Source organism: Temnothorax americanus, unplaced genomic scaffold, assembly GCF_048541705.1.
Source record: "Temnothorax americanus isolate GAGA-0224 unplaced genomic scaffold, ASM4854170v1 Scaffold4, whole genome shotgun sequence".
NCBI lineage: Eukaryota > Metazoa > Arthropoda > Insecta > Hymenoptera > Formicidae > Temnothorax > Temnothorax americanus.
In genome coordinates this window covers 7,066,325-7,082,795 of record NW_027509547.1, presented here as the reverse complement: position 1 = coordinate 7,082,795, position 16,471 = coordinate 7,066,325, and the positions used below count along the sequence as shown (strand labels likewise).

The 16,471-nt window shown below is 40.3% G+C and overlaps 1 long non-coding RNA gene across 1 annotated transcript in view; it reads right to left on the bottom strand.

The window, feature by feature from the left end:
- LOC143902490 (uncharacterized) overlaps positions 1 to 15,840 on the bottom strand; it is a 120,692-nt gene extending 104,852 nt beyond the window's left edge. The window contains exons 1-2 of the long non-coding RNA XR_013258391.1: positions 15,420 to 15,840; positions 15,254 to 15,303 (exon numbers count right to left, since the gene is read on the bottom strand). This is a non-coding gene — a long non-coding RNA (uncharacterized LOC143902490). The remainder of the gene's footprint in view (positions 1 to 15,253; positions 15,304 to 15,419) is intronic.
- Between the last annotated feature and the right edge of the window lie 631 nt (positions 15,841 to 16,471).

Here is a 16,471-nt window from a genome sequence, read left to right as displayed (position 1 = left end):
CTGTCCAGGCATTTTGGTACATTTACCTTAATATCTTAATAATGTAATTTATTTTATCTTCTCATCATGGACTGCTAGTAATTCTTAGTCTGGTAATGATGCTCCAAGTATTTTTATTATGTTTATAATAACTTTCAAATATAATCTTTATATAATAAAGCATATCATAATTAGTAATCGCCAGATTTCGTATTAAAAAGAGACGCCGATCATGTAAGAATGAATAAGAATGAATAATTCGATTATACTGTTAGAAAGGGTTAAAATCGAATGAAATGTAATTGCGCGCAAGACGCACATTCTGATCTCAGCTTAATTTTTGTATATAAGTATAATATTAACGTTATTAGCGTAACGGGCCGCATATAAAGAACCGACACACGTGAACGGTGTCCATTGTATCGCGGTGCTTACGTGACGCACAATGGCGTGGAATACCGTCTAACAAGTTTGCAACGCACTACGAACTGGCAAGCCGCTATATTCGCGCGAGTTCTTAATTACGTGTTTCAACACCGGCCAATGGCGGGTGATATACGGCGGCCGGTGCTTCGGGAATATCGGCGAAAAATACCGGCCGAAGCGGCAGTAAAACACGTCGCTCGGGTTCACCTGAAACACTTAATTGCAACGATAATTACCACTTAAAGGCGGCACGACCGCGCTCGCCGGTCAACATCGTGCTGCCGTTGCAAGAAATTTCGATCGACAGGAGACACGGAAAAACGCATTGCCAACGCGTAGCGCTAATTGATTGTTCGACGCAAGTGGGACTTACGGATAATTGAATCTGTCAGTCTGAAAACAGCTTAGCTCCATAATTTTCGAAAGTTGCGATAGCTGATACAATGTATCCTAAACACTTTACTCCTAGTTATGATATGCTATATTATAATTATATTGATTACATAACATAGTAATCATTAATTGTCCATGTCTCAACATGTTAACAACTAAATACTTGTTGTTTCATTAACTTCGTTGTGTATAATTATCCCATTGCGAACGTGGCGCGCGGCGCATAATCGTCATTACGCTGTATTATTACATCAGATCGTTCAAATGTGCCATTATATTGTTGTACATCAAACGCCGCTTTAGGGTGATTATATGCCAATCGCAATGGCGCATAGCATTACGATGCTTTTACGATCCCGAGCCGCTCGTTCTCGTACCGTGTGTATAATTCGCGCCAATAGAAAGCACAAGGATTTTTCCCGGTCTGCCGTCGGCGATCTCGTCTTGAAAAACGATCGCTCGTTTGTTTATCCTCGTTCCGCTAATTCGGTCCACGAAAGTTGACTATGTCGGGCGTAATAGTACGCGCGAGAGATAATACGACCGATTGTTCGAATTTTACGAGGGTCACCGTACACGCTCGCCTTGCCCGACGTATGTTCCGAGCGCTTAATTTCGCAACCGAGCGCTGCCCCATGATTGATCGACATGTAACTAGGCTCGTGCCATTTTTCGCGGCTCAGCCCGACGTATGTATGTACATGTATGCAAGTCTGCCAGTTCGGTCTTACATGTCCATTACTGAGCTTCTCAAGAGAATAACCCGTAAAGTGCTTCGACCGCGTATAGCGATCAAAGTCATGGTACCTAACTGGTTAAAGAAAGATTGATTTTTTCCCGTGATTTATTGATAATACATTTATATTAGATACATTAATTTCATGACATTTATGTTTCATTAAATATTTATTAATATGTGCATAAATATTTTATTTTATTAAAAGTGCTTTCTTTACTAATATAAACAAATAAAGTTTTATGTATTTTTATTTAAATAAAAATTGTTCGAAATACCAATATTATCTCACGATATCTCGTTAAAACATTAATCTTGCGTATCTACATGGAATCAACTTGCCCGTGATCTCGAACACAGATTTCCTTTCCATATGGATACATTCCGCGGTGCGTTGTGTATCTCGCAAACGCAACTCATTCTCGAGTCAAATCTCAATCGATGAGAGGTAAGTCGACATTATCGTGTCGAGATCACAGGCGGTGCGCGGGTTATCGTACGAAGATCTAACGCGTGTTTCTCTAAATTCCCCGGATCCCGCGAACTACCTTCTCTCTCCGCCTCTCGATCCGAAACGCGAAATGAATAAGTATACGTGACGGCGACGCGGTCCGGCTTCAGGTTACGTCTGGAAATATCTTGGAATTCCAATCTAATCGGGGTTACGATTTTCCTCTTAATTATACGGGGAGAGTCGCGGGGCGACCCAATCGACTCGATCGATCGTGATCTCTCGCCGCGCGCGAAGGAGGTCGTAGGTGAGCGTTCGGAGTGCCGAGAACAAGCAGGACGCCGGGCTCTCATATCGGAGAGATCCCGAGACTGCAGGTGGATTAGAGAAATAACAGGCGCTTTCTCAGGACCCGAACACGATTACCTCCGCTGTAAGGAGTATCGGTTTCCGACGGCTACCGGAGCTGCGCCCGCGCGAGAAGCTAGTAGTCCTCCTTTAATAGGATTAACGGTACTTACGGTGTCACTCGTCGGCTCGCTCGTGTACAATCCCGACTCTCTCGTTCTGTCTCTCTCTCTCTCTCTCTTTCTTCTCCTTCCTTCTTTTTCTCTTAGCCACCGAGATATACGACGCTTTGATCATTACGCGGTCTCCATCGCCTCTCAAAATTAACGATCCAAAAAGTCGGACTTAATCGCCGATTCGATAATTCATGGCATGCGAGCGCAACCGTACGCGTATTACAACCGCTGGATTTATCGTGTCGTGAGACGCGTCCCTAACGCCGCTACCGCGATCGTAGATCGCGACAACTGTAAGTCGCAATCACGGAATCCATGATGAACGCAACTGTGAATTCACATCGATAATTCAGATTTATAAACTTCGGTGATCATGGGATGAATATAAACATAATCGCGAACGTTAAATACTTAGAAAATGCAAACGTATATGCCTGATTGAGCTTTATATATAAATAGCGAAATTAATCTTGATACATACAGCTTTTCTCAACAAAATATTATTCCTTAAAAATATGATGCCTCCAGATTTCAAGGTTTCAAAAGTTTATTTTCTTTCTCTCTTCTCAACCACGCTATTCTTAGTGAGCGTCTCGGGCGCGAAAGGAACAAGACAAATTGTCGGCGCGCGATCCCATCGGCCGGCAGATCGAGATCACGATCGTGACCGCGGACCCGAGACGACGACGTTTGCAAATCAATTAAACGGCGCAAGACAGAGGCGACTGGCTCGGCGTTAATTAAGCCGGCCACCGGCAGTCGGCCTGTCGAACTGTCCTCTAATTTCGTGCCTGCCTCTCCCGCAGGCGATAATGAACGTGGTTAAAGCGCCGCTGTTGCGCGGTGGTTACTAGTCGCCATGCAATTGATCGCGTAGATTGTAACGCGACAAAACCGATCGGCAATCGCCAATTATTGAAACTTAATGGTCCCAACGAGATAATATGACAAGCCAATTAGCCTAAGCGACAAATGCTTGGGATGGGCATTGTTAGCAACGCGAATCTCAATTCCGTAGAGAAATATGTAAGGTAAATGAAGATCATTGAAACCCAACCTGTCAGCTAAGTAAAATAAGACAGTCGTTTACGAGTGATGGCATTAATAATAATTAAGAAATTACTGAAAAATAATATATAGAGATATTCATCATCAAAGTTAAAAAGTTATTTCAAATTATTGACAAAAATGAAATACAAGTTTATGTAACTTGTAATGCTGGCCACCACAAAATGCATACACGACGCATATTTGAAGATCTATAAGCACGCGAAGAAGAATGATGGTGCGTTCTATATCGGCGCGTTTCATCTCCCCGGAAATGGGTCGGATAGCAACGAGACTATGACGCTCGATAAGCAAGCGATACGGGTCTCTCAGTCCTTCAGTTTTTTTTTTTAAAGAGATTGGTATCGCATTATGGTGCTTGCGTCAATACATACGGCGCCAACTAATATATGCTGTTTTATTATATCTCCTTAAAATTATCAAATTTTTATAATCTTTTCTCCATCTAACTAAGCGATCTTGTCCACAATAATAGTTATTTTGTGCAGATAAAAATAAACCTCATACTATTATTAATATAGGACGACAATTATATAACGAGATGATCATCGTCTCAAAGAACCGCCTCAGAAATCATAGACCTATAAGTAAAATGGAGCTATGCAAGTCGATAGTGCACGTCGAAGAGAGACCCGGAAAGAAAACGAGGATAGTTGAGAAGAGAAGAGGAGAGCGTCGGGTACGTCGACGACATATAGTGGGCGTCAGGAAGATTCAGTACCCGACGAACGCCAAGCCCAAACGGCATTACATTCGATTCCTGCCGCTGGCGGCAGACATTAAACTCAACCTGTTCCAGTTCGCGCTTAAGCACGTTATAAAGCGAAACTTCTTCCCCTCTGTGCATAAAAAGGATTTTACCACGCAAAAGCCGGGATAATAAACACGCGACGAGATGCTCTATTAACTTTCCTCTCAGAGTATTGAGTCTTTCTCTAAAGAGTTAAAAGAATTTAAACGTTCAGTTATAGTCTGACAACTCTTTTTAGAGAGAACTTGATTAAATTAATCTAAATTTAATTTAATTTTTTTTAAATTTTATCCATCTACTGTACTTAATCTTGTATTAAAGCGCGTTTTAACAAAGTGTTTCTACATAGATATTCTAAATACATATATAATAATCAAAAAGAAATTCTTTTCGATAAAATAAAGAAATAGCGAATTATATGGGTTATTCTATAAGTAATGCGGTCTTTTAGAGATATTTTTGAAAGAATAAATCAAGTCTCTTTCTATTGCCGCATTATTTATGGGATGACCCAATTAGAAATTGTACAGAATAAATAAAAGCAGCTTTTCATTATGAATCATGTCTATTCGTAAAATTAATATAATTTCTATTGAAACGAGAGCAAGTCGATTAGCATAAGCCCAAACTTTTCTACCGTGATATCGTGCGACCGCCCACGACTCCGGTCGCGGAATGCAGATTCCGATCTCTAACCGATCGGTAGTCGCGGGTGTATCGATCTTGGGCGGCGCGCGGCGGTGTATCGATCTCGAATTTCAGAAGGCGTATAACTGCCGTCAGAAACGACCACGTATATCTCGTAGCGTAACAATAGGGGAAAGGATTTCTTCATAATGCTGGATATTATTACGCGATATCCGCGAGCGCGGCAATTTATTTGATGGTTGATCGATTTTTCAGATAACCGTTATACTGCCACGTGGTACACAGTTTACACGTGATATCGAGCAAGAGTAGTATGCGCGCGAGTTCAAATTGACACAATCTGTTAAGCGGTGCACTAAACCATTGTGATTTGCTGCTCGCCGGATAGTTATCGGGCTTGTTCAGTGTGCAAAGAGAAAAAAAGATTGTGATTAAATGCGAGACAGTAATAAAAAGAAAATAGCAATTGTATATATAAATTATCTTGATACGTACAATTATTAACAAAAATAATTATGCAAGATAATTTATGCTTGAAAATTGAATACGTATTTAGGTAAAGGCTTTAACGGTATATAATTGAAGGGTATACATAACAGGAAGAATCTTTTTTTGAAATGTTGAACTAATATTATACCTATAAAGACTACTGAACGGTAAGAGTCAAGGTATCGATCATTCATCGACAGGTCGCTTATGTTTATTATGTTTATCGTTCTAGCGAACTCTTCTTCGGAAGCTGCATTAATTCACCGCGGACTTAAGAAACGATAGATCCAGGTGCACTAGATAGACTAGGTAGAAAATCGATTGATCGATTGATCGATTGAACCCGTTCTAGAAGGGGGTTTGTATCCGCCGAGGCACGATAAGTCGCGAATGAATCGCAAAAGCGCGATGATGAGACGCGCATGCGAAAGAAGTCTCGCCTACGAGACGGCTAACGTATATTCGCGACGGCCATACGCTAAACGGCTCTACGAACGAGATCACATATCGCGAGCTTCTCGATTTTTAAGGAGCATCAGTCCAGTCGGTCGATGATCCGAAAGTGTCACAAGTCGCGCCTCCCTCGAGAATGTCAGTCACCCATCATGCCATTACGTATTTCTTTCTCACGTGCTGAATCACAGGCCCAGTCTCGTGTGACGATCGTGACTCGTCGCGAGGATTATTTACAGTCGTCGATAAGCCACGGAATAAGATCAACGGACTTTGCCAGCGCTCCATATGATGATTCCATATTCTAGATATTGTAACTTTCTCATTAATTACTAATCAACCTACATTTACATTTATCTATCACATATCAAAAAGATCGAGCCTACAAATCCCATTAATTGAGGAAATAAATGATTAACAAGTAAATTTCATAAAATATGTTAAGAGATTTCAGATTAAAAATTGAGAATCGCTTATACATATAAATAGATATAAACTTCAAATGTTTTTCCAAATTAATTAGATACCTGAAAATCAAATAAATATTGTTGCAAGAAATAAGGTTGAATTTAGACGAGTCTGGTATGAGCAAATCAGATTTATATTAAACACGAATCATGACAAGTCGATTGTGCGTTGGTCGGTCGGTGATCTTGCTCCGAAGAATATCAGATGTATATACGACGTCACGTCACTCGCGTGTCTCCTCAGAACATCTCTAACATATATGCCGAGTCACACACGCCCAACTTCACGCAAGCAGCACGCTACAGTATGAAAATTATAAGAAGCATCATGAGATAAAACGAGGATTTCATGCATTCACGATGTTATTTTGCCCGTGACGCTAATTTAAATATAGAATCGCAGGTAATAGTCTTCATAAACGATTTTCATTATTACTAATGTCACCATATGAATAAAACGGATTATCCATTACTCAACTACGAGAACAAATGGCTACTGTTATAATAAACGTTTTGCTTTCTTGAATTATACTTTCATCAATCTACGATAAAATTATTTATTCACAAATTTGCATAAAAAATTATCGCACTAAACAGCCGAAGGGTACACATAACGAGCGCACATCGATATACATGATATAAATTTAATTACCGGGTTATTCATGCTTGAGGGAACAGGCCCCGACAACTCTAGCCAAACAATCACTATGCGTGAAAGTATGAAAATAATTCCGCGGCCGACAGTGTGTACTCAAGCGTAACTGTGCTATGCATATACACAATATTCAATTGTATATAGATGCACTCGGAATACCGATGCATCCACAAGGACTCACGTGCTTCGGCTCACCTGCTCCGAATTCCAACACGGCGGTTTCCCACCGGCGTGTACAGTTACTTTATATTGTTTTATTAAACTTCGCAGCATCGCTCAATGCGCATTAATCGCCGCGGTCCACTCGAGGCGAAACAGAATCGTAAATTAAGTTTTGATTTAAGATAAACTGTAATCTTTCTCGCGCGTTACATAAATTTTCAAACGGACACTACAATTGTGTTCACAGAGTATCTTGGCATCTCAAGTCCAAACGTCGTTTACCGGTAAACTACCGTTAGCTAAGTCTCGTTTAAATTGCAACCACATGCTACGCGGAATTATTAATTAACGAAGAGTCGCGACCGAGCGTTCTTCCATCGATAATAATTTCTCGATCGCATCTCAGGTCGCGACTTGCTAACGGACGCGGTGTCTCGTCACGATTATATGCTCGCATACATTCTCATACGTTCGTTGAGATGATAGCGCATTAATGTTGGCACCCCGCCGAGCGAAATGGGTCCATTCAGGTGCCTTTCGGGCCTACCAAGAACAGCGAGGGCCTTTCGAGAATCAAAGGCCACTGTGTTCTCGCATGCTATTTGCATCGGGATGCATAAGCAGTGCATAATCAGATCACTCCGTGAAATAAATACGATCGCGATCTCTGCGTGGCTCCCGATCAGCAAACGACGATGTCACGATCGATAATCTTGAATTCCACCAAACACATTTGAACAAAGAGATATGCTTGCTGATTTCGTCAGCGAGTAAATGTATTATTTTACATTTCAAGCGATGTTAATAGATTCCATGAAAATTTGTAATCGAGAGACAAGCGAATTTATTATTAATTATATTAAATATTATAGTCTAAATATATATATCAAATGTATTCATATATTGATTAACGCGCTATAAAAAAGATGAAATGATACAATAATTAATATTATCAAAAAATGTTGGCGTTGGTGCGAGTTTGGTCACCTAAGTACACGACTAACTGGTTTTACGGGAGGGGCTGATAATCTAGGATGAGACTTGAACTGGAGAAGCGATATCGTCGTTCTTGGTCTCGTAAATCACAGACCGCGGGCGACAGTCGCAATTAACCAATGAGATACCACGATACCACGATACCACGAGAATGTTCGTTTTACCTTGATGCTCTTACTATAGGCTTTTTTACAATTCGAAATTGCAGAAAGGAGCATATGTGCATCTAAGAATTTATAAATCACATAATGTGTTTTTATCGAAATCGATTAACGATACAAGATAAAAGTGACACAAAATTGTAAATTTAAAGATATTCGAAGATTAAAGTGAGTAAAGTGAGTGCGTATAAAAGAGAGAAAGAGAGAGAAAAGAGAGAAAACATAATGCACGTAGGCAATATTAAACATTTCTGTCGATATTTTCATGATAAATGGAATTATTGCTTGTTTCTGGTATACATGTGCGTACTTATTTACCTGTAAACGCGTATTAGAGAAATAGCAGATAATATTGAACGCGTGGTATAATGATCGAACCGCAATTAATTGGTACGCTGGCAGATACTGGTAATCTGCGGCCCGTGCGAGGATTATCAATTACGCGCGTGAAATACTAGTATATTCGCAGCAGTAAATCATTGACCAGTATCGAGCGGACGATCCCTAATGAGCAAAAGATATTCGGCTATCACGGCAATATTATACGAGAAGGCTGTGAAACCTTTTAACTCCCACCAATCGGCCAGCTCAGTTTTGTCGATTAAGCGCTAATTATAGTACTGAATTAATTTAAAAATAAATGATGATATATTGAATTACCTATTATTATATCGATTTAAAAAAATTAATAATTAAAAGATGTAATTCTCATGTAGTAATATACACATGTATATAGCGTGTTACTATATATCTAGATATGAGTATTTATACTAGGTAGTAATTTAGTGGCTCACTTATACATGTACGTGGATTTGTGTGTATACATTTATCTAAAGATAAATACGATAGATGTGGAAAGTACCGTGGCAGCCGTCAGCACGCGACATAATTGTTACGTCTATGAGCTCTATGTTAGCCCGGGCAAAAGGCATTGTAGCAGAATTCGCACTTTTAATGGGGAACACTTAAGCCGCGGGTGGCCTGTGTTCCTCATTGTCCGCATGTCGCTCAAATGGGCTGGAATAATGGCTGCTATATGCGACGGCGGTGTATATACTACCGCGCCACAGCACGTATAAGAAAAAAAAAGAAAGAAAAAGGAACATAAAATCGCGGGCCAGATACCACACACTGAGCGCGCGGTTTTTGCGGACCAGGCTGCAACAAAAGATTGTATTACCGGATGCTGATCGCGCGCCGCTGATAGTTATTACGCAAATCGCGAGGTTATCGTCGTATACGCGTCTCGAATCGCCGGGATGACTGACGCGCGCGATATCTTTACCTGATTTGCCAGGTATATAAATATGACCGTTCCTGGAGTACAACGTGCCGAGCGTGTATCGTAAATTAGTGGATTAATTACGATGAATGCGGGTACCGTTGTTCTCCTTACATGCCTCTCTCGAATGTCGGATAGAAGCGTACGGAAGGTGAGTCACCGAGTAAATTGTTCGAAATAGACGGATGCCACTTACCGATAGTTTCAATTACTTTCTCGGCAAGAATTTTTATCCGAGGTCGTAATTTCATAATATATTTCAAGATTTAAAATATTTATATATAAAAAATTATACTTAAAATTTTAGTATAATAATATGTTTATAAGTTTTAAAAACTTTGGTCACTAACAACGATGTTCATTCAAGCCCAAAAAGGGCCCCGTACATTTATGAATAATCTAAAGTCAAAAATACATTTATTATCGTTAAACTAAACAATACATTTTAGTTTAATAATAATAAATACATTTTTATTCAAGATTTGATTTATATACATAAACTGGAGTTAAATATAATGTTATTAATCTAAGATTAAAGATTTAGACATTTTAAAACATCTATTCTATTATGATAGTAATACATGACATTGCAATACATATATTGAACAGGTGCGTAAAAAAATTGCCGTATAAATTAACGAAATTAATCGTCAAAATAAGTTATTGAAAGTAAACCGAAACGAAGAAGAAACTTGCAGAAGAGGGAGATAAACGCGGTGGGTTAACGGTAAAAGCAGAAAAGTCGTCCGCGCGTGTTCTCGATATCCTTGCGACGGTTATAGCCATACATTTAAACGTCAAAGGCAAAAGCACCTGTTCTTCAGCGCCCATTATTCTTTGCTTCTTACAACCGAGTACCCACCGTTTTGACATCACGCGTATGCGGAAATCGATTAGCACCACGTAGCGTGCAATGGTTTATTTCCTCGTAAATCAGCTTAATTATAATGTTCGGAATAAAGTTGTTTTTTCCTTCTCTTTCCCCACGTTGGAAATTTTATTTGCTTTACAAGCCGATCGAGGTTATATGCCAATGACTTTCGGCACTTGATCTGATGATAACGAAATTATGGCAATAATTGCCGACCTAATTTCGCAACCGATATATGTTAGTTTTGTATAATTATAGATAATTTTGTAAATAATATCCTTCAGAAAATCGGAATGCTACAAAAACACTAAATTTTCACATTTGAAGAATACGTCAAGTAGTAGAACATAAAAATGTGTCACAAAAATTCGCCGTCTAGAACGAGTTTTTATTTCGATATATCTTTCATGGGTGTAAGATCGCAAAAATAATAACTCACTCGCTTGTCATTATCCTCCGTATCTCTCTAATCGGAGAGGAAGTTACGTTAATCAATTAGCGTTACGCGGTATGTGAGGAACGCGAGTTTTTTAGATGAATGATATACGTAGGTAATGCACCCGATTACACGTTCAATCATGTGAGTCAACGGCGCTTTGGCGCGCCGCCACCCGCGAATACGTGTGAAAGCAAAATAGCGATAACATAACGATAAATAAATTCGTAGTTTATCTCCATTAATTTACAGCAAATCTCACGCGCGTGGAAATTGCAAATTTTTGTCAAGGAGCCATGTGGCGAAACGCGTTCGGGAAAAATGCACGCCGGCGTTACTCAGAGCGAACACAACTCGATACTGCGCCGACAAGCTTATATTTTCTTCGTCATATTAAAGCACGAACGCCGCCCGCCGACGCCGCCGAGATAGCGACCATTATTTCCTATCTCTTGCGACACAAGAAACTGCGGATTACGTATATATACGAGTTGAAACGCCATTTCCAGCACAATGCCAACGCGTCGGCAGCGAGAGAGACGCCGCCGTCGGCTCGGAAATTTAGTAACACCGTTAACGTCGTGGAATGTCGCTTTTTAGAGCCCATTTTGCACCTGTCTGCCCGCGGCTGCAGTCGTGGTTGACCGCGGGGTCATATCAGGTGAGTCACGTGAGCTCGCGGCTTATCCGCGATTTTCTCACGAGATTGCCGCGCTCGCGTTCTCCCTCGAACGAGTATCGATGAGTTGTTCCCGCGCGCAGGTACCGTACATTTACATTACGCCCGTATTTATGGGATCCACGTACACGCTCGATGTACACACCCCTTGTGTGTTAACGTGATTCGCGACATCCAGATTCTCGAGAAGCAAATGGGAAAATCAGTTAGTGAATTTAATTACATTGTGTATCGCAAGATGTATCTCAGGAATGTGTTGGAACGTTAGAACACGTTAGATAACGTTTCTGCTAATATTTTAAGCGAATGATGTATAATTTATCTACTTGTCGTTTAAATCGTTCCATCTCAATAGTTGAGATATAATCTATACCGAGGTATTTTATTCAAGATCTATATGTTTTTATTCTAAAAATCTATACTTTAATCTAAGATTTAATCTAAGATTCGTTTTTCATTAAATTTATCTTTGATGTAATTGTTATTTATTATACAAACTATACGCAAAGCTACAACATATTTTTCATCATTGTTAGACAATGTTCGATGTTGTACTAAATGTACAAACTCTCGGCTTTGGCTTCATGAAATTCTCTGTGATTTCAGAATATCGAGGCGCGTCGATGATCGGGTCATAAATCTTGGGCCGTACGACGCAATGTGTTTACGCAATGTAACGCACTAGGGCGCACGCAATACTCAAGTACGCGTGCATGCGCGTGTCAACGTACGCACGGCATGACAGTGTGGCGTGCATTGAAACGCCTCGCTCGACAAATCGGCCGATAATAGGATTAAAGCGATAATTAATCCCGGCAAGATTTCGTGTCGGGTCGCCCGCGATTTATTTAGACATGATTGCCGAGATGATTGCGAAATCACGATGATTTAATTGCTTCCTCATAGAGGAAGCTTTGTAATGGTGAAAAAATTTTTTTTCGAGATTTTGATAGAAATAGGTTTAGAATGTTCTAAAATGTCGAAAAATCATATTAGTAAAAAATGTCCGGAAGTATGTATGTATGTGTGTGTGTGTGTGTGTGTGTACGGATTTTTGTACACGCATCTACTTCTACAATTTTTTAGATACCAGTTTGAATTTTTGCACACAAATAGAGTATCCTAGAAAGTATGTCCTCCTCAAATTTTATTGAAATCGGTCTACCGGTATAGATTTTATGCAGATTTTCCTTTTTTTGAAAAATGTGTTTTACGCTGCTGTTTTCTCAATATTTGAGATAGCGATTAATTTTTAATTTTATTATATTTTCCAGTTTTTTCTACCCCTATTTCATATATAATTCATTAAAATTTGATTGATCAGATCTCGTATTACACACATTTGAAATTTCGAAGAATTCGTACATACATAGAAGCTTTATAAAACTTGATCTGATCAACCAAATTTTAACCAATTATATATGAAATAGGGGTAGAAAAGACTGGAAAATATAATAGAATTAAAAATAAATCGCTATCTCAAATATTTATAATATCGGGCTGATTTTTTTTATCGATAAAGTATTGTTTTAGTTTTTAAATGGACAAGTATTTTTAGTATTTTTTAGTGAATGTATATAATTATTTACGCAGTCCCCAAAAGAGTTAAGTGTGAAATCAGAACCTTTGCTAACAAAGCTTCCTCTATGAGGAAGCCAAAACAAATAAATACCGATAATTATACCTCGAATAAAATAAAAACTTGCACACTTAGGAACTATGAGGAAGCAATGTGCAAGTTTCTACTTGCACAATTAAAAACTACGAGGAAACAATGTGCAAGTTTCTACTTGTTTTCTATTCAATTCTTAAAACTTGACTCACGATGCGGTCTTACAAATTGCCAACTCAATCCTTGTGTTATCAGTCAAAACTTAAAGCAAAATTACTGATATATCAAATCAGAGTTATAAATGAATAAATAAATAAATAACTCAGCGTATTATTAATATAATATGCATATTATGAATATTAATAATATGATATGAAATGAAAGATATAAAATATATCTTCCATATTATATGGAAGAGAGTATTATAAGTAAATATATGTATAAGCTGAATTATGACTTATATTTGGATTTATATAATTAATCGTGAATTGTATTCAATAAATACGTTCCCTGAGTATGCTGCTATTTCATTATTCCATTTATTTCTTTATTGACGCAAAATATGTATGTATGTATGACGCAGAATTCCACTTCCGAAAGATATTTATCATTGCTTATCGCAATTACAAGAACAAACTCTTGAAGTTATTGCAGCAAGATAGTGGCGTAACCGACGACAAATATAATACAATAATAAAATACACGACTTCCCGATCGTACCGTAAGTATCTGAATAGATTTCCACATTGCGCAAACGCGATAAACCGAGCAGACATCAGTGGATTCTATTTTAAAGCAGCTATATCGCTGCGCGTATCGATTGAAATATCACGGCGGAAAACGCTCATAAAGGCGGATCATTAAGATTTTTCCGGACGCGAGCGGCCAACAACGAGCGTCGCGCAATTCCGCAACGTTAGACTTTCTACCCACGTTATAATTGATTTGTCACGGCGCGGCCGAGAGCAGCTATCGGCTCGAGCTAATCGACGATGAAAAGCGCACTGCGCAACAATATTACGCGCGGGAAAAGTCCATACGCGCGCGTAATCGTGACGCGGCTCCCGATTATCGGTCGCGTTTCGCAAAAAGATCGATCGCCCGGTGCGGTGCGTGTGGGTTAATCTGAGGAACCCGTTTCGCCAGGCGGCCAATATTTTCCGCCTTCGCGTGGCGCCTCTCCCACCTCGGTGCCGCACTCTCGGCGCTCGCTCGAGACGGACGGGGGTATCGTTACCGCATTTATTGAAAAGTAATTGAAATCACGTAGTTAATGGGCCGCGGTACGCGGCGTGATCGATCACGCGTGAGACGTATCGCGCGTTAAAATAAAGGTATCACGAGCGTAGTGTCATTATTTATGCGAGGACCGAGAGTGTGATTTATCGCTTCAATCTGCCGTCTGCAGTCGATCTAGAAACTAGAAATTCGCGTTCTCCGCGCGGCGATAGTACGCGAGGCGCCGCGCCGGAGGATTCATCTTTCGTATAGCGACAATATCAATTGTAAAATCTCTTGAAACCTCGAGAGTACGAGAAGAAAATATCTGGATGATCTGCACTTGGCGATCTGTTATCAACAGATTCCGCACGCTTTCTAATACTTATAAATATTGTTAGGCAATACATTAATAATAATGCATTTAGAAAAGATCTACCAAAATCACGCGCGTGCTGCTAATCGGGGCGCGTGCGAGGTGATTTACGACGTATTTTCCGAACCTGAGATATATCCTGCTTTGCATGTATCGTTACGAACGCCCGCTCGAACGCACGCGGAAAGACGCCCGGAGGTTCCCATTGTACTCCCGGCGCGTTCGCCTAATCTAGATCGGGGGTATATTTTTATCACTCGTCTCTGTGTACTATGGACCGCCCCGGCCGTTCGTTACGTACGTACGCGCGTAGCAGCGTGTAATAACGATCGCCTTTATGCACCGTGAAAAGCAGCGGAGCACGCGTGACGGTGCGTGCAATGAAATAAGAAAGATACAGATTTCAAAAATCAGACTCACCGAGCATCCCGTAGAATGAAGCAGCATATCCCTCACTCATCTCAATGGAGCTGCAAATATAAAAAGCTGTTTAAGAGACGCCTCGAATAATTATTATCGCAATCTTAATAATATTTTCGGTAATTATTAAACATTCGTATACCGTCGGTTACTATAATATACTTACGATATCAATAGCGATAGTTTGCCGTCGTTGAAGGGGACGAGACATCAAGACCGAATTGAAAAGGTGCGATTTAATACCGTTCGGCACTCCCGAGATTTTATTCGACGTCAGGCCGGCGACATTACGCGACACTTCCGACACCGACTGGAACGCGCGGATCACTTCACGCGGAAGCCTGCCAGGGCGAACGAGACAACTTCATTCTGTGCGACGAGAAGACGGGTTACGGCGGAGCAACCGCGATTCACATCGATCGATGCACGTTAATTAACGCGTAACGACGATCGCCCGATATCTCATTCGATGCTCCGGAGACGTTATTCGATACTGGCGGTACTAATTTGCCCGAACGAGTTGCTTAAGACACGTGAAATCGACGAAAAACGCGGAGCGATCTTACCCCGTTGAGCGACCGACGGCCGGCGACGGCGGCGACGCCAGGCGACGCGAGACGCGTGAGGCGAGTGGCCGAGTGCAAGATGGCGCGGGGCGCGGGGCGCGGGCCGCTCAGCCCCGTACATACCTCGCGATCTATGCAAGGGCTCTACCACTTCGAGAACGATTAACGTTCTGTATCTTATAATTACGCTTATAATTATAGTTTTTCTATTAAGAAATCACCGTTACGATGCATATAGCTGCGATTACTCAAAATATGATGCGGGATTAGTTGCTTTAAATAAATAAGTTCTTTTTCGAAATTTGAACTGATGTTCACAAACGAAGTTAACTTCAACCGAACGCATCATTTTGCTTGTGTTTTTGAGACGCGATACTTTTATAATCAATTTATATTTCAGAAGAGGGAATTATAAATGAAGATCGTTTACTCTTAGATTATTTTTGTTATTATTATTCAGATTATTCGCGACACAACGATACTTTTTCACGGAGCTGCTTAGATGGTCTCGACGTCGGCGTCGTTAAGGCGAGTTCTACAATCAATCGTATGTCGTCGTCTGAACGCAGCCCCGATGGTCCAATGAGAAAATTTCTTTTTCGAAAACGATTTTTCTTCATTTATAGACCATCGGTTGCGTTCCAACATCCGA